Source organism: Anabrus simplex, chromosome 2 (assembly GCF_040414725.1).
Source record: "Anabrus simplex isolate iqAnaSimp1 chromosome 2, ASM4041472v1, whole genome shotgun sequence".
In the NCBI taxonomy this organism is placed as follows: domain Eukaryota; kingdom Metazoa; phylum Arthropoda; class Insecta; order Orthoptera; family Tettigoniidae; genus Anabrus; species Anabrus simplex.
The window spans coordinates 1,186,261,273-1,186,288,604 of record NC_090266.1 but is presented as its reverse complement, the minus strand read 5'-3'; the positions used below and the strand labels follow the sequence as shown (position 1 = coordinate 1,186,288,604).

Below are 27,332 nucleotides of genomic sequence, written 5' to 3'. Positions count from 1 at the left end.
CATTTCGTAAAAAGCAGTCTCCTAACAATTGTACCAATTAGACACAGCCCTGTAGTAGTAGTTATTGTAATTGCTGACGTCTTATCCATTTCAGACCGTAATTGCGTAGGTCGAATGTGCATATTGATCATTGATCATATGTAACTGTATGGTACGGATGCACAATGTAAGGAACCAGACCGTAATAGACAAGGGTGAATGTGTGAAATGTAAATCCTCCAAATACCGTGAAAGTAGTTAGTGGGGCGTAAAGCAAATAACACTAATATTTATAATTAACCAGTTGTTGTTGTTATTATTATTATTATTATTATTATTATTATTATTATTATTATTATTATTATTATAGCATAAAACGGCTAAGGAGTTCCTAGGTAAAAGAACTATCCAGTTATCGTGTTCATTCCAGTTTGAATTTCAGTGAATATAACTATTAATCATGTGTTCCAGACCGTTGTTGTAATTGCAGAAGTCTTACTCGTTCCAGACCTTAATTGCATCAGTCAAATGTGTGTATATATATATACACACACCGTACCTCATATTTAATTCCATATTAGGTTAGGGGAAAATAAATCAGGACCATAGTAGACAAGTGTGAATTTGTTAAAATTAAATCTGAGACATATATTACAACTTACACAGAATTAAGCTCACTTAGCTCTGTGCTCTGCAATTGTTGGTCATTATCACCTTGTACCAGGCAAAGGAATTCTGAAACAATTTTACGTATGTCACTTATTATATGTAAAATCTCTATATTTAATACTTACATAATGATAAACAAAGAGACCCAAGTACAAACAACTTTAAATCTTTCGAACTGGTAAGGAAGATCAGACTTTGATAACTGAAAACATGATTTCAAATAATGTTTTCATATCCGAACCCCTGAATTTATAGTAAAGGATAAATTGGTGAATTACAGTACAGTTCCGCAAAGTCAATAAATAATCATATCATTGTATCACAGTACAGCTTGATCTAAATTTCTACTTGCACAATTCAATTCACGTTAAGAAATATTTCATTGTATTTTTGCCATACCAGGTTTTGCAACAATATGTGCACTAAAATTAGGCAATATATAATTTAATCTAAATACTCAGATAGGTTTTATGACTGTGATGGAATAGAAAAATGTTAGAAAAGTCAAATCTCCATGAAGGATGCTAGCCTGAGTATAAAACTGAAATAAAAATAAGGCTAGAGTGATGATGAGAGTTTGAGTTCTCACTGCTTTGAGAAGCCAGCTATCTATATTATCAGACAAAAGTATCTGGACACCCCTGCATAATGCAGAATTGAACCCTAGATGTCATACCTGCCAGTATAAAAGGAGGCAGGGAGTACTGTGTTGGTAGAGAAGTAGTAACGGCAAAATGGGTCAGGCGAGCTCGACTACTTGGAGTGCGGACTAGTCATTCAATGTTACATAACAAATCCATCAGGGACATTTCAACACTTCTATAGCTGTTACAGTGGACTGTTGATGTGATTGTGAAGTGAAAATGTGAGGGAACAACTGGAGCTAATCAAAGACCAGGTAGACCTCATTTAATGACAGAGGGACCGTCGAGCATTGTGGAGGTTAGTTGTAAAAAATTGCAAGAAATCAGCAGAAGGAATCACTTGTGTGTTCAAAAGAGCTACCAGCATTCCAGCCAGCAAAATTGACTAAGTCGGGAGGTAAAAAGGATGGGGTACAGTGGTTTCGCTGCTGCTCGTAAGCCAAACATTTCTGCAGTCAATGCTAAGTAATGCAACTTAACAGTGGATGACTGGGAAAGAGTGATATGGAGTGATGAATCACACTATACCCTGTGGCAATCTGCTGGAAGGGTTTGAATTTGGTGAATGCATGGAAAACATTACCTGCGATCATGTGTAGTGCAAGCAAGCAAACAAACAAACAAACAAACAAACAAACAAACAAACAAACAAACAAACATATATTACAATTTAGAAGTTGCGTTGAAATAGTTAATAAGTTTAATTGTAATGTTCAATGTAATAATAAGAAAAATAATGCATGTATCAAAACACATTTTGGATTATAATAAATGATTACTCCTTCCCCAGTTTCAAGCAATTTTAAGCTGGGAGAAGGGAGTATTCTATTCTAATTAGTAGCAACCTATCGCTTCTTCTACAATGCCACAATAGCCCTTTTCTCTCAAAAGAAAATGGCATTTTGGGCCAATTAGATATGCAATTCTCCTGTCACTGCTGCAGGTCTGGATATAAATGATATAGTACACTAAAATTTCATGAAAACTGGTGGAGAAGTGAACTTCACCTAGATAAAAGTGTACAGTGTTTTAGATCGGATGGTTGAACACTGGTCTTCTGGGCTCAGCTTGGCAGCTTTGGTCCTGGCACTGTCTGGTTGAATTTGAAGGTACTCAAATAAGTTAATCCCCTGCGGATGGGGGGACGCACATGTAGAATACTCCCTCGGTATCCCCTGCCTGTCATAAGAGGCGACTAAAAGGGTCGACCTAGGTGCGGACATGGATTGCGGATGGATATCATGTGTTGGACCTTCTGTGGATGGGAGGGGCTGAATACATTCACGGGTAATCCCTGCCTGTCGCAGAAGGCGACTAAAAGGGTCATGTGGCCAGGGTCCCCTCTTTATTTTTTATTGTTTTTTTTTTAGGGTTAGTTTAGACATATTCCAAATTTTTGATGTGCGTACTGCTCAGAGACGGACCTCCTACATGTGTTACTACGCTCGAAAGCCCGTGTCAGTAACCACCCTGGAAGCGGCGGGTGGGAGTGTCATGTACCCTTGCAGTAGTATCTGCCTGACAACACAGGTCCCCCCCACAGCCGAATTTCAGAAGGACATATTCTTATTGTTTTTATTTATATTTAGTGCTGTGTACACGCTATGGGGTACATGCTATTGAGGGTGACTGGAGGAAGGGAGTCCTAGTGCTCATTGCCTCAGTCCTCCCGTATTAGGCATCGTGGAACATTGGACCCCGGGCAGTACGGCTATGACAAGGTGGGTATGGCCTTGGCTGCTTGGTTCGGCTACAGAGACCCCTGATCGGAGTGGGTGGCATTCGGGGAAGATGATTTCGGGCATGGCGTCGGAACAACTTCTGCCTGCCTCCTCGGTTAGTTCGCTACTCAAGTCTTTAACTTTTGTTTCTCTAAGGGGGGAACAACCCCTTGGGAACAAACGCAGCATATTAGTCTGGGTTCCAGCTTCCCTAGGTTCCTTGTTGCTATCAGAACTGATGGGCACAATTTCAAGCTGGTCAAATAGATTCTATTCAGTCGACACATCAAAGGTGTGTACGGTGAACTGGAGGATCTTAAGAAAATGCGCAATGGTGGTTTGCTTCTGAAGACGAGAACTGCGTTCCAAGCAGATCGGTTGCTTAAGTGCGACCACTTTGGCAAAATCCCCGTCAAAGTGGAAGAGCACAAAACCTTCAATCTCGTTCGTGGAGTTATTTTCCACTGTGATCTCGTTCTGAACACTGACGATGAATTGATGGAAGAGATGAAGCACCGTGGAGTGACACGTCTGGCGTATCACACGCAAAGTCAACGGTAAAGACGTTGCTACGGGTGCATTCATAGTCTCCTTCAAATTGTCAGTGTTGCCAGAGGAAGTCAAGGTAACAGCCTATCGTTCGATGTGAGGCCGTACATCCCGCCTCCTATGTGATGCTATGAATGCCAGAGATTCGGACACATGGTATCTCGTTGTTTGAATCGGTCTGTGTGTGGTACATGTGGAAGAGTAGCTCACGGTGCAGAGGAGTGCACAACTCCATACAAGTGCACTAAGTGCTCTGGTCTTTGTTCTCCTTGAGATTGGAACTGTCTCGCCTATCTGAGTGAGAAGAAGATCCAAGAGATCAAGACCCTGGATGGTCTTTCCTACCAGAAAGTGCGCCGTAAGTTTAATTCTCTGCATGCGCCAGCCAAGACACTAGACTTCAGCATGATAGCACAGTCTCTCCCAGGTTCACCATTTTCAACTGGAACACCTTCCCAAAAGATTGCTGCACCCAAGGCAGCCAAAAGAGAAAGAGCTGGAAGGCGGGTCCCTCCTGGCCTTCGACCATGAATAAGCCCATGCCAGCTAAGAAACCTACACCGGCACAGCAGGGGAAGAAGACAATGTCTCCTTCCCTCGTGAGGTCAGCGATAGCCACACCTAAGCCGGCGGTTTCGGCATCATCGACTAGGGCTTGGAAATCGCCTTCCAGCCCATGTAAACAAGAATCGATGGCGGGGAAGAAGAGCGCACTTACAAGGTGTTCTTCCAATTCTCCTACAGACGGTCTCGCACCCTCCACCCTGAGGGTCTGAGTCTGCGCCAGTGGGTTTTCCTCCTGGGAAACCTGCGCACTCCCTATGTAGGAAGAAACCCCGCAGCTGGATTATGTTGAAGAAATTCAAGGTGTACATCACCTTGTCTGGTGATGAGGTGATGCACATGGAGCGTTTATCTCCATCTTTGGATGGGGATGCGAGTGTGGGTTAGGTAGCATTATGCTGCTTCTAACTTAACCCTCGGAAGTCCCCGCCCACACTATGGCATTGTTACAATGGAACTGAAATGGTTATGATGGGCATCTTGCTGAGCTGCGCTAGCTCATTAGAGAGTATTCGGCGAGTATAGTCTGTATTCTTGAAACAAATTTCAGACCAGGTCATCATACGGTCTTGAGAAATTTTTGACTATACTCTACAGAATGACATTATGCTCACCAGGCTTCGGGTGGCATTGGTATTTTTGTCCGTTCTGATACCTGCAGCAAAGAGGTTCTACTAACAACCCAGATGCAGGCTGTAACAGTTCGCGTTCTGCTGCCTGTCATAGCATTGGTGTGTAATGTTCATTTTCCACCAGGCCAGCCTCTTAACATAAATGATGTCACTGATCTTATAGATCAGCTTCCACCTCCCTTCCTCTCATTGGGACATTTTAATGCACATCACCCCATATGGGGCTCTGATGCGCCTTGCCCCAGGGGAAGAGAGTTGTAAACATTAGTAGCAGAGCTGGATTTATGTCTTTTGAACACAGGTGAACCAACTCATTTCAGTGTAAGTTATGGCACATACTCTTGCATAGACTTAAGTCTGTGCAGCCGAACGTTGGTACTGCTGTTTTGGCGGAATGCACAAGATTATCTTTGTGACAGGACCATTTTCCCATTTTTCGTACTTCGTTAAAAGAAAAATCCATTGAGGCTCTTCCTTGATGGATTTTTAAACATGCTGATTGGCCAAAGTTCACATCCCTAGCTGTCTTTAACACCGATACCAAGCGGACCGTAGAAGGTGAAGTAACTTGCACAACACAAGTTATCCTTGCTGCTGCTGCTGAGGAGCCCATTCCCTCCTTTCAGGGACTCCTCACCGAAAACTCGTTCCTTGGTGGAACGAAGAAACTGCGCAGCTATCAAAGAACGCTGTCGAGCTCATAAACTTTATCGTAGGCAGCTTAATGTAGCCAACTTGGTAACTTTCAAGAAACTCCGCACTAAGACGCGAGTTCTTATTCGCCAAAGTAAGAAAGTTTCATGGGAGAGCTATGTGTCGTCTGTGACGTCACATACTCCATCTTAAGTGTGGACTAATCATGGATCTGCACACTGGCCCGAAGGAAAACATGGACCCTTCGTTTTATTGGAGGCTCTTTCTGTCCATTGTTGGTCGGTATCCAGGTTCAGTCGTCGTTTACACGGATGGTACAAGGACAGAAACGAAGGTGGGCTGTGCGTTCGTTGTCAACAATGATAGGTTTCTTTTTGCTCTCCCATAAACCTGTAGTGTATACACAGCAGTGCTCTATGCTATCTGTGAAACTCTGCGTTATGCACTGTCCGATGAGTGCAGACACTTTGTTCTGTGTACTGAATCCTTGAGCTCGCTACAGTTTATTGATACCTGTTTCCCTCGGCACCCTCTGGTGCAGTGAATCCAGGACCTGCTGGCTGGGTGTACGGATGCCAGCACCAGAATCACGTTCATGTGGCTCCCAGGCCATATGGGTGTAGAGGGGAAACGAGTTAGCAGATAGGGCTCCCAAGGAGGCAGTTACACTGCCCCCGTTGCCTTACAAGGTTCCAGCAAGTGATATTCACACTCAGCTGAGACATCTGGTTATGTCCCATTGGGAGATGGAGTGGCAGGCCTTTCCACTTCCAAATAAGGTGAGAGTGATAAAAGGAACAACGAAGGTATGGGAGGACTTCTCTTCGGGCTTCTCAGAGGGAAGCAATGCTATTATGTCGTCTTTGGATCGGCCACGGTATACTAACGCACTCCTATTTACTGAAGGGAGAACCCCCTCTGGAGTGTATTTGCAGCAATCATCTTGCCGTGGTTCACATCCTTACGGAGTGTGTGGACCTGGTCAATCTACACTGTAGGCTTAACCTCCCGAGTACAATCTCCCTCGTCCTGTGACATGACGAGCTGTTAGCAGACCTCATCATCCATTTTTGTCGTGTGTAATGATGTCCTTTGTCCTTGTGTATTTATGTTAACTGCACTTTTATCCAATTGACTTTATATGTTTGCATATTTTAATGTGTTATTACAACTTCTAACTTGAATTATAGATATCTCTGTACTTCCAAGCAATGCCTTATTCATCACCTGTATTTTCTATAATTTTATTAGCAAATAAGGCATTGCGAATTAGATCCACTGATTTTTTTATTTTTTTTATCTCGTAATCATTTTTAATCGCCATTTTTTTTTTTTTTTTTTAAACTCCAGTCAGTGGATACAGTTTAAAATTTTAATTATCATAGCATATTATATCTTCAATCACATTCCATTAAGGGCCAATGACCTTAGATGATAGGCCCCTTTAAACGACAAACATCATCATCATCATCATCATCATCATCAAATAACTTAGCTTTGTGTCAGTCCACTTACTGGCATGTAAAAGAACTTCTGAGGGACAATATTCCAGCACCCTGGCATCTCTAAAAACCATAAAAATTTAGTTTATGGGACGTAAAGGTAATAAAATCTTAAAGATGGGTCTCTCTTACTGCCTCTTGTACAGATTTTGCATTTGCGGGGAAGCCTATATCGGGTTGTGTACATAAAATTATTGTAAGCTATTGTGTATAATATGACACACACATCCACATCCTAGCAGGTTGCATAAATTAATGAAAAATAGGCCCAGCTGATTCACCTGGTTTTCAGAGAAGAATAACATGGTCACCCATGGAAAAGTAACAGAACTACTGCACAAAAGCACAAATAGAGTAATGTGAGAGTTTGAACACACAATTATCATTCATTACGTGACAGGTCAGTACTGTGTAGCTAGAGCTCTGCGGATATAGAGAATATTATCCACATCCGCACTTCCTTCATCCACATCTGCGAATGGTTATCCATGGATAGATCAATTAACATAATGCAATAGGCCTGATACCTGGTACCAGACCCCCTACAGTCACGGGTTCATCAGGGATTTCCTCTTGCGATAGCTAGAAATTACTGAGCATTTCTCCTTCGGAAACTTTGTTTTTCCATTTCCCTAATTGTGGGCAGGAGCCAGTTAGGCTTAGGTCAGTCCTATGGCTTTATCATTTCAAGGCTCTTTAAATATGATCATTCTCCCATATATGACAATGGTCACCTAACCACAAGCGAAAATTCGAGTGAAACTCGATAAACTACATTATTTAGAAATTATCTGCACTGCCATACAGTTTGCATCCACCAAGGCACTAACTTTGCAGATATCTGCATCCGTGCAGGGCTCTACGTGTAGCCACCTGGGACCCTGAGACATGCTTGAACATGACTAAGCATACTCAGCATACAAGAATCCAGCTTCTTTGGGGCAGGTTATCCTGCTCTTGGATAGCAGCTTCAGTCATAAGACTTGTTGCCCACCTCTCACGACCTGCGCTATGGTGTGGTTTAAGAGGAACTTCTGGCACAAGCCTTCTTTATCGCTCCTTTGTCGTGGAGCCGAATTCCCACTGTCTAATCTGACACATTCACTATGGTGCAGAGGCCCCCAAAGATTCTGGCGGAAGTGTGGAACAAGGTGACGCTAGCAATTGGCCAATGATGTGCTGAAAGCAACGAATGTCTATCCTCCTTAGAGTTGTTTTGCGTGGGCATCCCGTCCATTGATCAGTGACAGTTTGTTTCCATCAACTTTCTTCAGACTCCATAGACATCGCTCTGACTCACTCCAACACGAGCAGCGACATCCACTTTTCGCCATCGTTTCGAATGAGGTCAGTAGCAGGAATAGGGGTACCCTAGCCATGTTTAACTCTCTTACACATGCTGTCTGTTCATCAAAGACTTCACAAACAGTGATGTGAAACCGATTTTAACAACAAATGCCTCATACCGGACAAATATCAAACCTGATCTGGGTCCCCATGTGTCTCAGAACCCTGCGGTATAGGGGTAGGGTGCCTACCTCTTACCCGGAGGCTCCGCGTTCGATTCGTGGCCAGGTCCAGTTTTTTTTACCTGGATCTGAAGGCTTGTTCAATGTTCACTTGGCCTATGTGATTACAATTGAGGGGTTATCTGATAGTGAGATAGCGGCCCTAGTCTAGAAAGCCAAGAATAACGGCAGAAAGGATTCGTAGTACTGACCATATGACAACTCATCTGCAGGCTTTCGGGCTGTTCAGCGGTCGCTTGGTGTGCCATGGCCCTTCGGGGCTGTTGTGATGTGCAGTGTGGTTTGGTCTAGTTTTGTGTGTCTGACACTGGCCCGCAGTGCATACTGCAAACATCTTTGAATCGCTCTGAGAGATATTATGTGAAATTGTAATATGCTTTCCTTATTTTTATTTTTTTTCACTATGTACATTTATATTGGGAGATAGTGGGTTCATGGTGTACCCGCATCGTTGGTCTGAACCCCGATATCAGCAGCCCAAAAGATGTTTTTCTATGGTTTCCAATTTTAACAATAGGCAAATGGGGTTGCACCTTATTGAAGGGCACAGTCATTTCTCCTCGATTCTAGCAATGTCCTACCGAGAAAGCGACACAATTCAAACTCCATTGTTGGCAGCCCTGAATAGGATTTTCACTAGCTATTTTCATACCAGGGATTTGCTGGGACTATACCTCAAGACTATGATTGACTACTTCTCAGTCTTAGTCTTTTCCTATCATTGCCATAAGACCTATATGTGTCTGTGTGATGTTCAACTAATGAAAAAACCGTATTTGCCCAGTTCTGACTACCTCCATTCCCACTACTGTCAAAAATATTACTATGTTAGAACATTGTCAAAGCAGTAAAAAGTTATTTTTGTTTCATGCATTGCTACATCAAGAACTGTACGTTCTAGTGAACATGGGCAGTTTCTCAAACATTCATTACAAATAAACCAGTAGAGAAAATTTTCTAATATTACGTTTACAGTTTTTCTAAATACTTCTGATAGATGTCTGTTCTGTGGTAAACAACCAAATTGTACTGTGCTTAGTGTGTTCCAAATTTGCTTGATATGTACAATAATTGTGAAATCCCACACAGGGAGTACTACTTCTTGCAATCATGATCTCCATATAGATTCTTAGAAATTGAAAATCATACAACATAGCCGGAAATTGTAGAAGTGAATTAAACCTAGTTTTACTTTATTAAGAACAAATCATTGTTCAGAAATATTATGTGAATATTAGTAAATCTGTTCCTGTTGCGTTTTATTCTTTTGGTGCAATAAAATATACAATTGGGTTTTGCAGCAGCATTGCTACTTCTAGAAATCTACTTATTACAGAAGTGCAGTACTGTTCCTTGAAATATATCAGTCAGTAATTTAGATGTCAAACATATCGTATTCATTCAGAAGATGTATGCAAAATGTGTCTGGAAACAGTTGATGATGCTAAGTTTCCAACATTCATTTGAGGAGTAAGCAATAATTGTAACATTTATGAGTATTTGGTTGTTTTCAGAAAGTTGTCAATTATGTAATTTATCTATGTAGGGATGAGGAAAACCCTAAAATTCAAGGAAGATGAAAAAGACTGAGAGGGTAAATGGAAAAGTGAAGTACCATTTTCACAAAGAAAATGGGAAATGACTGTAAAATAATTTAGCAGTCTGTCTGTTAGATCATCAGCCCAGAGGCTGGTTGGATCCTCAGATAGCACCACCAAAGGCTATGCAGTTATAGGAAAACCACAAAAACCAATGGCAAAGCCCAAATGAGGCGTACTAGGCAAGATGGAGTGAGGTAGTTTGCCATTGCTTTCCTCACTAGACCAGAAGCTGCCACTGCAGCACGACTGATCCTATGAGTAACACCTTTCATAACACTCGGACCCTATTTGTGCTCCAAATGTCATTACTCAGCACCACTCATACCCCAGCAGCTTCCATATTGTCACAGCCATGGATGAGACTGGGACTTCGGTGGAAGCTACACTTTGCTCTGGCCTGTGCCAAGAGACAGATACAAAAATACTGCATCCATCAAGAAATGGCAACAGGCACAATTTAGCAGTAATGAATGATTATATATAAAATCTTGTTGGATGAAACTGCCATTGTACAGGCTAAGGCTGTTTGATTTAACAGCATCTTGAATTATGTGATGCTATTTCACTATATATATGTTAATATTTTTTAGGTTGAATTATACCATCACAATGGACTTGTAAGAAGAAATAATAATTGGATTGCCAGATTTTAATAATAATCAACCAAATTATACTGTGCTCTAATGTGTTCCAAATTTGCTTGATATGAACAATAAGAGTGAAATCCCACACAGGGAGTGTTTGCCCTGCAAATCCTCCACAACAACACAATTCGTGGATGAATCAGCTTAAGCCAGTGAGAATGTGTTCTTTCAGTATCGTAACTTTTAACTACCATACTTGGCTTGTGCATAATTCCATACAACGTCGCACACAGCATAAGTCAAGCTTCTCCAAACTCAATATTATAACGGTCTAAATCGACATGATCAATTGTAAGAGAAGCAAAGTTTGTGCCGCATTTTACAATCAACGAAATCCTTCTAGATAACAAGAACTTGATATTTTAGCATTTACCTAATTGTTATCTATTTCTTGTTACGTGGTAGATTAAATGGTATTTAATCTATAGCTGATGATGTCCATGATATAAGGACAAAACATTTAAAGTTAAAAACTTCACCACTGATCCGTATTGAACTAATATTTACAATGCTAAGAAGAGAAAAATGTTCCACCTTTTCAATACAATAACACTGTTGCACAAATCAATGTAGCAAACAATGTAGCAATGTAGCCTACACACAAAATGGCTGATGATGACATGACAGATGTCGAAACTGGTCCCTTAATAAATTAAATATGTTGCTACATTGATTCATGCAACAGAAATTAAATTGATGTTTATATTGTGAGGTACCTTAGCAATGTGTTAGGAACATTCTCCTTTATCCATACATTTCTAGCATCGTCTTAGAATATTTTCATTTAACTTCTGTTAATCTTCAGAAATTGTTTCTCTCCTGATATTTTCAGTTCCTGGAATGTGTGAGATATTATTCAATTCTTTTTATGTGGGTTAGAACTTCAATAGTGACAACACTTGTGTGGATGCGAAACAAAATTAAATTGGCATTTCTATGACGTGTTACCAGTAGCACCTTGTGGCTCAAATAGCAGGTGGGTCTAACGTGGGTGTTGTTATTTCTGTAGTTTTTTATTGGTTCTGCTATGGGATATACACGCATATTAAACATTGTCATTGCATTTTATTGGCAATATCTGTACAGTCAAGCATGCTTGACTCTAATTCATGCTAGTAATAAATCACTTCGAAAAGCTGCCTCATTTATAAAGGAACTGCTGCGCTCGTTGATTTTTCTGCGACGCAAACAAATCAATTAATTTTCAGTAAAATTCCGGAATTTCTGCAATGACGTCCTTAAGAATACTAAGCACAGCTAATGTGTTAAAATGTTCTTATCCTATTGGGTTCCTTAGGTAAGTTCTAACTCAGTTTTTGAGTACTGAAACAACTTTCTGATTCCGTGATAGAAATTGGAGTTGTAAGTGCAATTTCTGCCAGTTTGTAGACTTCTGATAAGGCTGTTTCCAGGGTTTTTTCATTCATTAGGGTCCAAAGAGAAAGTACACCCATTATACTTGCAAGAGTATCATTCCTTTAAAGCACAGTTCACTTTCTAACTTACCCTTCATAAGCATGAGTTAATATTTCACTGTACTGGTTACAAGTACCCTAGGAAAAGTAACTTTATGTTTGATGGAAAAATGTGGGTCAATTAAAGAAAAGCATTGTGTGTGCTGCGCTTCTTTGAAACATTGTTTCGTCTGATTCACAATTGGTGGACGCTTCTTTAGTGTCGACACTTACGTTCACATCTTTACTCACACGTTTTATTGGGCGTTTAGAATTTTGTTCCAACTCAGGTAAATTCCTTCTGATGTCATTTATTGCAGTTTCTTAATGGTGAATTGCAGTATGAACATTTAGAACATTAGTTGGTTTGTGTGGTGTATGTACAGGATGTCAATGTGTATCAGAAAGGAATTAAAAATGAGAGAAAATATAGGAACTCGTCATTCAGAAGATTAGCTAGCCCTATTGCCTCTTTGTGTCATCCCAATCATAGTCATTTTGAATGATGTCAAAACACTCGAAGAGCACCCTTATTGTTGGAGACAGTATTAACAACTCTGCTATGAAAATTCCAACGTGTTTCTACAGTTGTCGGAACCACAATGCTACAGACAGATCATAACAAATCAGTGCGTTCGGAAGAAGCAGAAAAAACAATGAAAAGCCGGATATGACGAAAAAAAATTCACTGATTTTTACAGTTGAGCATGCTTTCGTTATTACCAAATTTAGCTGATGGGCATAGCAGTGGATGAAATGTGCATTAGGAAATGTATGTCTTATCCTTATGTGCACCTCACTTTTTCCCCCACTAAACACGGCAGCACCATCATATGACTGAGCAATTAACTTCTGTTCTAGCTAGTACTGTTCTAATTGTTGTTTCAGAACTGATGTTCAACTGTCTGCAGTTCGATCTTGAATAAGGAAAAAAGAAAATCTCTCTCCTGGTCAACTACGAGCAACATATCACAACAAATAACTGACATGCGTGATATATCTGGAGTTACATCTGCCTGAATGGCTACATATTTTGTTCGTTGTATTTCCTGTACTATAGTGTTTCTATAGACCGCAAACATAAAATCCAGTAATTCATACTCAATTTTTTCGAGGTATTTCTTGATACTCTAGAATTGAGAAGGTGATAACTTTGAATACTTTATAATGCCACTGGTTCAGATAACAGATCTGAGAATACCCTGCGACTGTGTGAATGGTCACCTTCGTTATGACTTCGAAGAGGTAGTTCATGTGTTCCAAAAAACTTAATACAGTTACCGGAAAATATCCTGTTTAAAATTTCTGTTTTTATCTTAAAGTTCATTGTGATGCTGATTAGAAATGTGGTAGCCTTTATTTAATTGAGTCAAAATGTTTACAAAAAAATTAAAAACAAACTTTTTTTATGTGTTTATGAAATTTTGTGTTAAAATCTTTCTGATGTTTCCCACACCAAACAATTAGCACACGAAACAGAAAATAGACTTCTTTTCTTCACTCACCATCAGCCACTTCTTGTCGAACCAAGATAACACACGTTTTGTTCTGAAACTTCTAACTCTTATGCAGCTTAAAATCTCCAGGTTGGTGTGTGACAAGTCTTTTTACTTCTAATTGTTCTTCCAAATTTAATTATGAGAATGGAAATTTTACAAGAGCATCTACTCTATTCATAATAAAAAACAAGTTATTAATAATTCAACTATGTACTATTCACCATTTTAAACATTACACACTAATCACTGTTAAAAAAAATATCCACAACTTATGTCCTCCACTCCGCAACTGCTAAGAGCGAACTGTAAACTAAAATTTGTATCATGTCTAAAGCTTCACTCTGTGAATGGTCACAAGAACATGTTACATCAGGTTAGAAGAATATAAGTGAGTTTGCAATAACATTGCCATAACAAATGCCGCTACAGCTTTGCCTATATTGCTCATTTTTATTGTGGGTATGTCAAAGCTAGCCCCTAACTTGTCATTTTAAAATACATTGAAACTTTCACTCCCTGAATGGTTCACTAACCTTCAAAATATGTTACCAATACTGTGAGGACTGAGAGAGAATTAGCCCCTGTGTCAGGATGAACATACAAAACATGTACCGGTAATACAATCATACTTTCATTTTCTCATAGACCCTATCATTTAATTATTTCAGGGCAGTGATACTCAGCTATAAATTTGGTCTCATTAAATTAATTACCTAAAACATAAATAATACAATATTTCCAAACTATGTCCAAAAATCTGGTGGGGCTAAGCCCCTTTAGCCGTTATGATGCACCGCCCCTGCACGTTACTTTAACCTACCTCACTATAAATGAAATCGACCACCCGTTGAAACACGAGAATTCTGTGGCAAAAAGAAGTCAGTCTTGTTTGATTTGCCGTTCCAAATTGTTGAGTATTCACCATGTCTACCAAACAGGAGCAGGGATGTTGCCTGTGAATTAATGTGCCCATGGTCGTACAGCAAGACATTATCATCAAGGTTTTCGTGAACCATGTGGTAAAACGGCCCTGCCCTATGGAACAGTGGCGAGGTGGGTTATAGAGATAGGCAAAGTGACACTGTTGATTGTTTCAAAACATTGCATATGGCACAGCGAATTGCTTCGAAGCAGTGTGCCGGCACATGGCGCACTTCCGTCTTGGACTGCAAGACAAGCAGTGTTTCGCGATGGTGGTGGTGAATCACGGTTCATAGCTAAGTTCAGTTCACTGAATGAAATGTTCGATGTTCTAGTAACAATAAAATAAGAGGTTCATGAAATATTTAATGGGCAAATGTACAAAATGCAGTACTGGTAGGGTCTATGATAAATAGATGCACTTTATAATAAGTACCAGTAGGCCTATATAGTAATAAACTGTGTATGCTTCTTTACTACGCACTTGAAATGATATTAAAATTTATTAAAAATATTTACAGTTACAAGTACAATAAAACAGTAACTTACCAAGCTCGATAGCTGCAGTCGCTTAAATGTGGCCAGTATTCAGGAGACAAGAGGGTTTGAACTCCACTGTCAGCAGTCCTCAAGATGTTTATCCATGGTTTCCCAATTTTCACAGCAGGCAAATGCTGGGGCTGTACCTTAAGGCCATGGCTGCTCCCTTCCCACTCCTAGTCCTTTTCGGTCCCATCATTCCCTTAAGTCCTTTCTGTGTCAGTGCCACGTAAAGCAACTTAACCAAAAAAAAAAAACCTAACTACCGGGTGAGTTGGCCATGCGATTAGAAGCGCACAACTGTGAGCTTGCATCCGGGTGGTAGTGAGTTCTAACCCTACTGTAGACAGCCCTGAAGATATTTTTCTGTGCTTTCCTATTTTTGTACCAAGCAAATGCTTGGCCACGGTCACTTCCTACCCACTCCTAGGCCTTTCTTATCCCATCATTGACGTGAGACATGTGTTAGTGCAACTTGAAGAAAAAAAAAAAAAAAAAAGTAACCGATTTGAATAATTATAAAATTATTAATCAAATGTAAGAGGAGTTCAAAATAGGTATTCTATGTACAATAACAAACTAAACAATCCGGGAGATAGTAGGTTCGAATCCCACTATCGGCAGCCCTGAAGATGGTTTTCCGTGGTTTCCAATTTTCACACCAGGCAAATGCTGGGGCTGTACCTTAATTAAGGCCACGGCCGCTTCCTTCCAACTCCTAGGCCTTTCCCATCCCATCGTCGCCATAAGACCTATCTGTGTCGGTGCGACGTAAAGCCCCTAGCAAAAAAAAAACAAAAAAAAAAAAACAAAACAAACTAAACATCGAGCTTGATAGCTGAAGTGGCTTAAGTGCGGCCAGTATCCAGTATTCGGGAGATAATAGGTTTGAACCCCACTGTCGGCAGCTCTGAAAGTGGTTTTCCATGGTTTCCCATTTTCACACCTTAATTAAGGCCACGGCCACTTCCTTCCCACTCCTAGTCCTTTCCTGTCCCATCGTCGCCATAACACCTATCTGTGTCGGTGCGACATAAAGCAGCTAGCAAAAATCAAACTTAACCTAATCCAGTTACAAAAGCATAGTGAAATAGTTGTCGAACTAAATGAAACGGAACTCCTGAAGTTCCTTCTCTCATGACACGACACGACACGTGAAGAAATCTCACTACTTCAGGTCAGTGAAGCATTGTATTGAAGCATACACACACTAGCCAACTGTAATGGGTTAGAGCTTTCATTAAGTGACGTGAAAGTGGGGCGGATATGGCTCGGCCATTTCATCCTGGTGTCTGGAGAGGAAGTGCGGGCAGGCTCTTGTCACGGTATTAGACACAGATCAACATCAGGAGATTCCAGAGTGAAGTCACGAGATGGTATTTTCGCATACGACTGTGCTGTGTATTCTAAAGAAGCGCATGTTATGTGGAAAATTGCAAGTCTGTGGATTCCCCAAGAGTTGACGCAAACAGTGATGGTTACAGTAGAGGCGTAAAGAAGATGGTAGGGGCCCGCCTGCATGAGACAAAATTGGGCTCCCCCTCAAAGGAATTCTACAAAACCTATCAATAACACATCTAAATTATACAGCAGATTCTTTAATGCAATCAGTATCCATTTACTATACACATAGGACTTCATATAAGATTACAACACTAATTAATACATACATACATACATACATACATACATACATACATTATCATTATAGACTGTTATGCCTTTCAACGTTCAGTCTGCAAGCCTCTGTGAATTTACTAAACGTCGCCACAATCCTCGATTTGCAACTAGTGCTGTGGCCTCATTTAGTTCTATACCTCTTATCTTTAAATTGTTAGAAACCGAGTCTAACCATTGTCGTCTTGGTCTACCTCTACTTCTCTTACCCTCCATAGCAGTCTCCATTATTCTCCTAGGTAACCTATCCTCCTCCATTCGCCTCACATGACCCCATCACCGAAGCTGGTTTATGCGTACAGCTTCATCCATCGAGTTCATTCCTAAATTAGCCTTTATCTCCTCATTCTGTGTACCCTCCTGCCATTATTCCCACCTGTTTGTACCAGCAATCATTCTTGCTACTTTCATGTTTGTTGCTTCTAACTTATGAATAAGATATCCTGAGTCCACCCAGCTTTCGCTCCCGTAAAGCAAAGTTGGTCTGAAAATAGACCGATGTAAAGATAGTTTCGTCTGGGAGCTGACTTCCTTTTTACAGAATACTGTTGATCACAGCTGCGAGCTCACTGCATTAGCTTTACGACACCTTGATTCAATCTCACTTACTATATTACCATTCTGGGAGAACACACAACCTAAATACTTGAAATTATTGACCTGTTCTAGCTTTGTATCACCAATCTGACATTCAATTCTGTTGAATTTCTTACCTACTGACATCAATTTAGTCTTAGAGAGGTTAATTTTCATACCATACTCATTGCACCTATTTTCAAGTTCCATGATACTAGACTGTAGGCTTTTGGCACAATCTGTCATTAAGACCAAGTCGTCAGCATAGGCCAGACTGCTTACTACATTTCCACCTAATTAAATCCCTCCCTGCCATTTTATACCTTTCAGCAGATGATCCATGTAAACTACAAACAGCAAAGGTGAAAGATTACAGCCTTGTCTAACCCCTGTAAGTACCCTGAACCAAGAACTCATTCGGCCATCAATTCTCACTGAAGCCCAATTGTCAACATAAATGCCTCTGATTGCATTTAATAATCTGCCTTTAATTCCATAGTCCCCCAGTATGGCGAACATCTTTTCCCTCGGTACCCTGTCGTATGCTTTCTCTAGATCTACGAAACATGAACACAACTTCCTATTCCTCTCGTAGCATTTTTCAATTACCTGGCGCATACTGAAAATCAGATCCTGACAGCCTCTCTGTGGTCTGAAACCACACTGGTTCTCATCCAACTTCCCCTCAACGACTGATCGCACCCTCCCTTCCAAGATGCCAGTGAATACTTTGCCTGGTATACTAATCAGTGAGATACCTCGATAGTTGTTGCAATCCTTCCTGTTCCCTTGCTTATAGATAGGGGCAATTACTGCTTTTGCCCAACCTGAAGGTACCTTACCAACACTCCACGCTAATTTTACTACTCTATGAAGCCATTTCATCTCTGCCTTCCCACTATACTTCACCATTTCAGGTCGAATTTCATCTATTTCTGCTGCCTTATGACAATGGAGTTTATTTACCATCCTTTCCACTTCCTCGAGCATAATTTCACCAACATCATTTTCCTTCTCCCCATGAGCTTCACTGTTCACAACACCACCAGGATGATTTCCTTTTACATTGAGAAGATGTTCAAAATATTCCCTCCACCTCTCCAGTGATTCCCTGGGATCTATTTTGAGTTCACGTGAATTACTTAAAACACTGTTCATTTCCTTTTTCCCTCCCTTGAGTCCCTTCCTAAGATTCCTTATTACTGTCCAGAAAGGTTTCCCTGCTGCTTGACCTAGCCTTTCCAGGTTGTTAACAAAATCTTCCCATGACTTCTTTTTGGATTCAACAACTATTTGTTTCGCTCTGTTTCTTTCATCTACATACAACTCCCTGTCTGCCTCGGCCCTTGTTTGGAGCCATTTCTAATAAGCCTTCTTTTTACATTTACAAGCTGCTCTTACTTCATCATTCCACCTAGATGTTTGCCTTTTCCCATCTTTACACTTAGTTGTTCCAAGGCATTCCCTTGCTGTTTCTACTACAGCATCCCTATATGCCACCCATTCACTTTCTATATCCTGAACCTGGTTACTGTCTACTGTTCGAAACTTCTCACTAATCATATCCATGTACTTCCGTCTAATTTCCTCGTCCTGGAGATTTTCTACCCTTATTCGTTTGCAGACAGATTTCACTTTCTCTACCTTAGGCCTAGAGATACTTAGTTCACTACAGATGAGATAGTGGTCTGTATCATCGAATAATCCCCAGAAAACTCGTACATTCCTAACAGATTTCCTGAATTCGAAGTCTGTTAAGATATAATCTATTATGGATCTGGTACCCCTAGCCTCCCATGTGTAGTGGTGAATAGCCTTATGCTTGAAGAATGTATTCGTAACAGCTAAACCCATACTAGCACAGAAGTCCACCAAACGCTTCCCATTCCCATTAGCTTCCATATCTTCCCCACATTTACCAATCACCCTTTCGTATCCTTCAGTTCTATTCCCAACTCTTGCATTGAAATCACCCATTAGCACTATTCTATCCTTGCTGTTGACCTTGACTACGATGTCACTGAATGCTTCATAAAACTTGTCAACTTCATCCTCATCTGCACCCTCACATGGTGAATGCACGGACATAATTTTAGTCCTAATTCCTCCAACTGACAAATCTACCCAAATCATTCGCTCATTTACGTGCCTAACAGAAACTATGTTCCATGCAATGGTATTCCTGATAAAGAGCCCTACCCCAGACTCTGCCCTTCCCTTACTAACACCCGTCAAGTACACTTTATAATCTCCTATCTCTTCCTCATTATCTCCCCTTACCCGAATATCACCTACTCCTAGCACATCCAGATGACCGGGCGAGTTGGCCGTGCGCGTAGAGGCGCACGGCTGTGAGCTTGCTTCCGGGAGATAGTAGGTTCGAATCCCACTATCGGCAGCCCTGAAGATGGTTTTCCGTGGTTTCCCATTTTCATACCAGGCAAATGCTGGGGCTGTACTTTAATTAAGGCCATGGCCGCTTCCTTCCAACTCCTAGGCCTTTCCTATCCCATCGTCGCCATAAGACCTATCTGTGTCGGTGCGACGTAAAGCCCCTAGCAAAAAAAAAAAAAAAAAAAAAAAAGCACATCCAGATGCATCCTCTTTGCTGACTCAGCCAGTTCTACTTTCTTTCTTCCATAAGCCCCATTAATATTGATAGCTCCCCATCGAATTCCATTTCGTTCGCCAAGTTGTTTCCAAGGAGTCCTTCGCCTGTCAAATGGGAGTGGGACTCCGTTACTTCCATAGGTCCGAGGCTTGCTTAAAATGTTCTGAGCTCAGTCAATTCATGAAGCAGGATGCTGCCCTACTTGCACATAGTCCAAGTGAGGATCTCTCCTCTAACAGGTTATGGACCACCGGTGGATTGTATAGTCCTAGCCGCCTGAGCACAAGGAGGGCCAGGACTCAGAATATGTCAGAGATGCCCACTCCCATTCCATAGCAACTGGTATCCCGACTCTCAGGACCACTTACTAGGCCACTCAGCCGTTGCCCATGGTTCATGAACTAGGACGTGACTACAGTAACCCTCAAACATGAACCATACACTTATTAATTAATTAATTAATTAATTAATACATTTTATTGTGTAAGTTACATTTTTTGTGGGGATTGAAATATAATGTAATTAAATGTTTCTACCTTTGACTTTAAATTTTTTAAACTTTACTATAGGCCTACTTTCATTTGATTCGAATGAAACTTAACCATATAGCGTATTCCTGGGATGCAAAGGCATTGACGATTTAAATGTTATCCATAGATGACTCATTTGGTACTGGGGAAGCTGAGTTCACAGAGTCTGTCTTGCATCATACATTCTGTAAGTTTTAGTTTTGAAAATGACAGTTTTGCAGAAGAAACAGCAGCAGGAATAATTAAAATAACATTCAATATTTCGGAACCAATTTATACTGTTCCTTTAATTTGGCTCAGAGGGACCGTGCCGCTTGTGCCGCTCTCTTAAGGTGCATCCACACTTGTATCAGATCAGCGTACTTGAATCAAGAATTGATACGTGATCATGATACAGCCGTCTTTTGAGGAGTCTACCCGATAAGTATCATCTATGCATATGTTAGCTTTCCACACATTGGACTTGTATAATCTGTTGAGTGTTGGCTCTCTGGCTACTGTTGGTTGCTGCCAGCTCTTCTAAGAGCTTCAATCAGGTACTTCCCTTTTTTTTCCTCACAGTTTAATAGGGCTTTCAGTATATTTTATCAATTCCCTCCCATGCGTCATTCTTTTTCAGCAGATTACAGTGGTGCAGATCCTTAGCGTCACACAAAACGGTCTCTGGTAAACAGTTGAACTTCTTCCATGGATCATTCCAAATCCATTTTTCTTCAAATTGGAAGTTCTCCAAACAAAAGATCATGCAAAACTGGACAAAGTCGGAAGAATTTTGAAAAGGGTGGGTGTGAAGCGGAACAGTGATCCATACTGTCAGTATCTGTGTCGCATATCTTCCTTTTGATGCGATGGCAAAAGGCAGACTCTCAGTGAGAACACCCCTGATCCGGTCACTGTATCAAATATATTACAGATTCCCTATGGGAATCAACTTCTGTATCATCATACTTGATACACGATCTTAATACAGAACTACCGAGCTCGATAGCTGCAGTCGCTTGAGTGCGGTAGTATCCAGGTATCGGGAGATAGTGGGTTCGAGCCCCACTGTTGGCAGCCCTGAAGATGGTTTTCAGTGGTTTCCCATTTTCACACCAGGCAATTGCCGGGGCTGTACCTTAAGGCCACGGCCGCTTCCTTCCCATTCCTAGGCCCTTCCTATTCCGTCGTCGCCATAAGACGTATCTGTGTCAGTGCGACGTAAAGCAAATGGAAAAAAAAAAAAAATGATACAGAACTCTGTTTTCACAAGCTCTGTCTTGATATAGATACAGTGATCTGATAGAAGTCTGGATGCACCTGTAGACTCAACACTGTAACAATAATTTACAAGCAGATGTAGCCATCCAACAATTACTCACCTTACGCACTGTAAAAAGAAAACTTTCCGGCCCACTCTACAAACACATCATGATGTCGCTCTTTCCTCGCAGTGGCATTCGGGTAAATTTGCTTTCTCTGGGGTAGTCTGCAGTCCCCTTAATCCTGTCTGCATTGCAGGCCTTGCGGACTCTACGTTACGCTACTGTTACGGTACGACGATGCACAGACTTGCTCGGGCAGCTATGCTCGTAAATGAGACCTTCTTATGCCATATTATTGCGCTTGATAAGACGTGGGCCTGAACATAAACACTGATCTTATGAGTGACGGCATCATTAGGGGTCACTATGCAAAAGTTCGTGAAACGTTATTAACGTGAAAATTATGGTGATTCTAGCCAACGACTGTAATGGCGTCTCACAATCACATGTCGTACCGTATGGCAGTAGCATAGCCAGGATCGACTGATTGGGGTGGGGGGCGTTTATGGTTACAAAATGATAGAACACAATAAAGTGCTTGGATGTGTGTGGTGTGAGCATGCAAGGCTTGTCATTATAAGGACATTGATAGAAGCGAATTACATTGATTTTCAGATTGCAGTAACTTACATCACAAAATCTTGCATTAAAATACAGAACAAGACGAAGACATTAAAGGTCAACAGTTTTACAGCGAATGGTATGTTTTGTTAAAATCTAACTTTTGAGGCTTCTTAGAAAATAGGTTCAACAGATCTGTTGGTTCTACAGTTATGTTTCTGAATGTTTATTTAGGTTATTGTTTAATGTCAATTTGTTTTCCTTTTTAAAAAATTCCATGGGTCTCTAACCCCCAGTAAACACCCCCCTCCCCTACCCCAGCTACACCTCTGCCGTAAGGACAGATTGTTCACGCACAGTATTTCTGTAATTTTATGGAGTATCACCTGCGAGCAGCGTTGCAAAGATAGTGGCAAGATTTCCAGCAGAACACTCCCCTCGTTTTGCAGGGTAATGCGCTCGCACATGAGGCACATCCTATAGTTAATTTGTACGGTCACTGGGATTGGCAAGGGCTTATTCATACACCATATTCACTGGAATTAAGCCTGTGTGATTATGATTTTATCCCTAAGGCGAACGAACCACTTCACTGAATTCGCTTCCGGACAGTCCCGCACCTATCGAGATTCTGAGGTAACTTGCCAGTATTTATTGCGATGTTTTGTCCCTCCATCTATTCAGTGTCCAAGTAGGGTGGGCATATTCGCAATACCACATTCAGAAAAACAGTTCCACCGGGATCGGTTCTGAATGTCGCTCTCTTCGTGATAGCCATAAACAGTATTGTCGTTGATGCTGGTTCAGCAGTAATAATGCCGCTATATGTGGACAATTTTGCTCTGCATTATAGCTTGCATAATATGGCAGTTGCAGAGCGACAATTACAGCAAGGTAAGAGAGTGAAACAGTGGACTTTAGAACATTCCTTTCGGTTTTCAACCACAAAGATACCGCCTTTGGGTGAGGGACGCAGACGTATCCCCTGCCTGTTGTAAGAGGCGAATAAAACTGGTGACCAAGGGATGATTGGATTAGAATTATGAAACTACTTGCGATTAGTGCCATCACGCAGGAAAAGCCATGGGTTGCCAAGACTTGAGTAATACTGCTATGTTCGGTACAGAATAAGTCTGCGATTATTAGCAGCAGAGAGTGGTTCACTGTGGGTTTCCAGTACCTGTGATTACTACCTCTCTATGTGGAATATCACGGGCTTATATTGTCTTTGATTTGTACCAGTAAGTGAGAAAAACCACGGGTCTGGGCATTGCCTGTGATATGTACCCACTAAGTGAGGAACACCACAGGATAGTACGAGTCCCTGTGATTAGTACACCTATGCGAGGTGTACAATAGGTTGGCATTGCATAAGAGTGGCACAATTGTTTGAGAATCACCATAGATCTGAGTTAACTGTACAACGTACAATACTTGTGAGTAGTACCATAATGTTTGGAACACCGTGAGTTCATGCTACCTTCGATTAGTACCTCAACTTGAGAAATGCCATGGTTCTACTTTACTAGCGATAAGTGTCATTATGAGAAACTATTGACCTGGATATTGAACCCCTTCAGACAACAAGCGTCATCAATTCAGGTTTGTGCTTTGGAAGCAGTCCCTTGGTCAGTCATATAGTTTCTGGGAAGGTGAAGCATTGTGGTTCGGATCCACCGATTGTTTTAAACTTGTATTCATCTATTCATTCTTCATCATCATGTTTTGAATTCTGGTCAGTGGATGAAGTTTGTACTTCTAAATTGTCATTGCATTCAGTCTCATTTTGTACCGTTAGGGACTGATGACCTAGATGTTGGTCTCCTTTAAACAAGCATCATCATCATCAACAACCGCAAAGACCTCTGTTGTACACTTTTGCTGGAAGCGCACTCTTCACTTGCTACTTAAGCTTTATTTAGGGAATGTCGCACTTTCTGTAGTTGACACCTATTTCTTGGTTTCCTTTTTGATAGCAAATTATAGTGGGAGTCACATGTGCGGCAGTTGAAAGTGCAATGCACTAAGAAGTTGAATATTTTGAAGTTTCTAAGCAGCACTACTTGGGGTGGTGGCCGCACAATGCTCCTCTGATTTTATAAGGTACATATATTATCCAGCTTAGACTACGGCAGTGCAGCATATGGATCAGCAAGGCAAAGCATCCTTGCAAAACTGAATATCATCCAACACAGATGAGTTTGGTTGTCAACAAGCGCTTTTCGTACAAGCCCCATTGCTAGCCTGCTTGCTGAATCTGGTGCGTGCCACTTTTACACTTGAGGTGCCAGCGAAGGCTTCTGTCCTATCCTGTGACAGATGCCACTTCACCCAAGTTATCCTTGTGTATTCCACAATGTAAACATCAGCTCTATGCTGCTTATCCTCAAGCAACACAGCTGGTTGAAATACGTTCGGATAGCAGTCAGATTTTTAATGTACCTTCGGTTCCCTGTCTTGTCAGACATCCATGTGGAGTATCTCTGTCGATAATGACTACCTGAAAAAATCCTGGATCTGCACACTGGCCCGAAGGGGAAACACGGAACCCTCGATTTATTGGAGGCTCTTCCTGTCTGTTGTTGGCTGGTAGCCAGATTCAGTTGTTGTTTATGCAGATGGTTTGGGGCAGAAACAAAAGTGGGCTGTGCATTCGTTGTGGACAATGATGGGTTTCTTTTTGCTCTCCCAGAAACCCGTACTGTGTATACAGCAGAGCTCTGTTCTATGTGTGAAGCTCTGCGGTATGCACTGTCCGATGAGCGCAGTCACATTCTGCTGTGTACAGACACCTTAAGCTTGCTACAGTCTATTGATACAAGCTTTCCTTGTCACTGTCTGGTGCAGCGGATTCAGGACCTTCTGGCATGTTGTTCGGATGCCGGCACCAGAATTAAGTTTATGTGGCTTGCAAGCCACATGGGTATAGACATAAGAGAGTTAGCTGATAAAGCTGTGAAGGAGGCTGTTACATTGCCCCCGTTGCCTAACTAGGTTCCAGCAAGTGATATTCACTCTCAGCTGAGACATTTGTTTATGTCTCATTGGAAGATGGCACTTCCAAACAAGCTGAGAGCGATAAAAGGTACAATGAAGGTATAGAGGACTTCCAAACAGGCTTCTTGGAGGGAAGCAGTGGTATTATGTCTTGGGATTGGCCACGGTATAGTAATGCACTCCCATTAACTGAAATGAGAACCCCCTCCGGTGTGTACTTGTGATCACCTTACCATGATACACATCCTTATGGAGTGCGTGGATCTGGTTGATCTGCACTGCAGTCTAAAACTCTCCCTCATTCTGTGAGATGACGAGCAGACAGCAGACCTGCTCATCCATTTTATGAGGGATAGTGGTTTGTTTTATTGCATACAGATGTGGTGTTTCATATTAGTCTTTTTATTATTGTTCACTAAGTTTTATTAATTTGACTCTGTTTTAGTTTGTGTTAGTATATTTTAATGTATTTTTAAAATAGTAATTTACATGATATATCTTTGCATTTTAAGGCAGTCTTATTTTACCATAATCTATCATCTATAATTTTATTGAAAATAAGGCATTGCAAATTAAATCGACTGATTATTTTAAATTCATATCTATTTTTCATCTTAAGACATTTTAAATTCTAGTCAGTGGATACATTTAAAATTTTTAATTATCATATCGTGTCGTCCATCCTGTACCATTAGGGGTTCATGACCTCTATCTTAGGCACATTTTAACAACAAGCATCATTATCATCTCATTGAAGGACTGTAAATGTTGCACACAGGTATCACCTTAGTCTTAGTAGTAAATAAATAGTTGCCACTATTAATGTTCAAACCCATATATTTTTCAAGTTTCATTTAAATATATATAATACACTATGGCCAAGTACTATGGTGGTCATAATTAATTTTCTGATGACTTTATCTTAAAACAATTCCACAAATTAAATTTAGAGACATCAACCATGTCATGGTGGCAGTGCTTTGTTGGAAAAAATGAACACAAAACACATTCTTTCAGTTCACTGTTCAAAATCTGTCCTAATTATGCTTATGTCATGCCTGTTTGGTGATTTTGTCTATAATATAGGCCCTATAATTCTGAATTCAGTTACTGCACTTAAATTCCAATTTGAATTAAGTTTTGTTTGTAAAATGATGTTCCACTGTGCTCCAGGACCTGTTTTTTAGTCGTACAACATGGCCATACAAAATGACCCATGCTTCATCAGAGAAAAATATTAAATGTGGATCTATTGTCCCATCATTCAACTTTCCCAAAACATTACAGAAATTACCTTGTCTGCCTTCACTTTTTAAAGTTTGGCAAATTGTCATCTTGAGGTTATTGATAATTCTGTTTCCTTTGCATGCCATTTGAAGGGTTTTGGAGGAGTATGAACTAATCTAATTTTAACTTCGTCTACTTTATTCTGTTTAATTATCCAGAGTAGATCACACTTCCAATTTAACTAATATACATATATACACAGGGAATCTGTGTGTGTGAACCAGGTAAACCAGGGAATTCTGTTAATATAAGTGCTTGCTGACTTCTTGATAGGAATTGTACTTCCATACATATTGTGCAAAAGTATTCTTTGTTGTAATAAGAGCATATGCTCTGGAATTACTAAAAATGTTCCAGAGTACAGGTGATATCTGTAATATGGAGTAGAAATTTTGAGTGTGTGTGAACTAAACACCTGGTGCAGTGAAATTTAAGTTAAGTGTTCAGATAGAATGAGGGTAACCTATAGTCAAAGTTGTGCACATGCCGGTGCTTCAGGGAATGAAGCTTCCATCTTGCTGCCTTTTTAGTACAGATTTCAGATTGTTTTGTGTTAATCAGTCAAGTGGCAAACGTGATAACATCAAAGTTGCTCTTGTCCGTGGTGCTTCAGCCTGTCCTGGAGTAGTGAATGGCTGACATTTCACCGTTCATCCAGTCAGTTTTGTTATGGCTGATAAAGGACAA

The 27,332-nt window shown here is 40.7% G+C and overlaps 1 protein-coding gene across 2 annotated transcripts in view; it reads left to right on the top strand.

The window, feature by feature from the left end:
- Positions 1-27,332, top strand: part of LOC136863395 (uncharacterized) — a 151,713-nt gene that overhangs the window by 44,084 nt on the left and 80,297 nt on the right. The gene's annotated exons all lie outside the window — the stretch shown is intronic.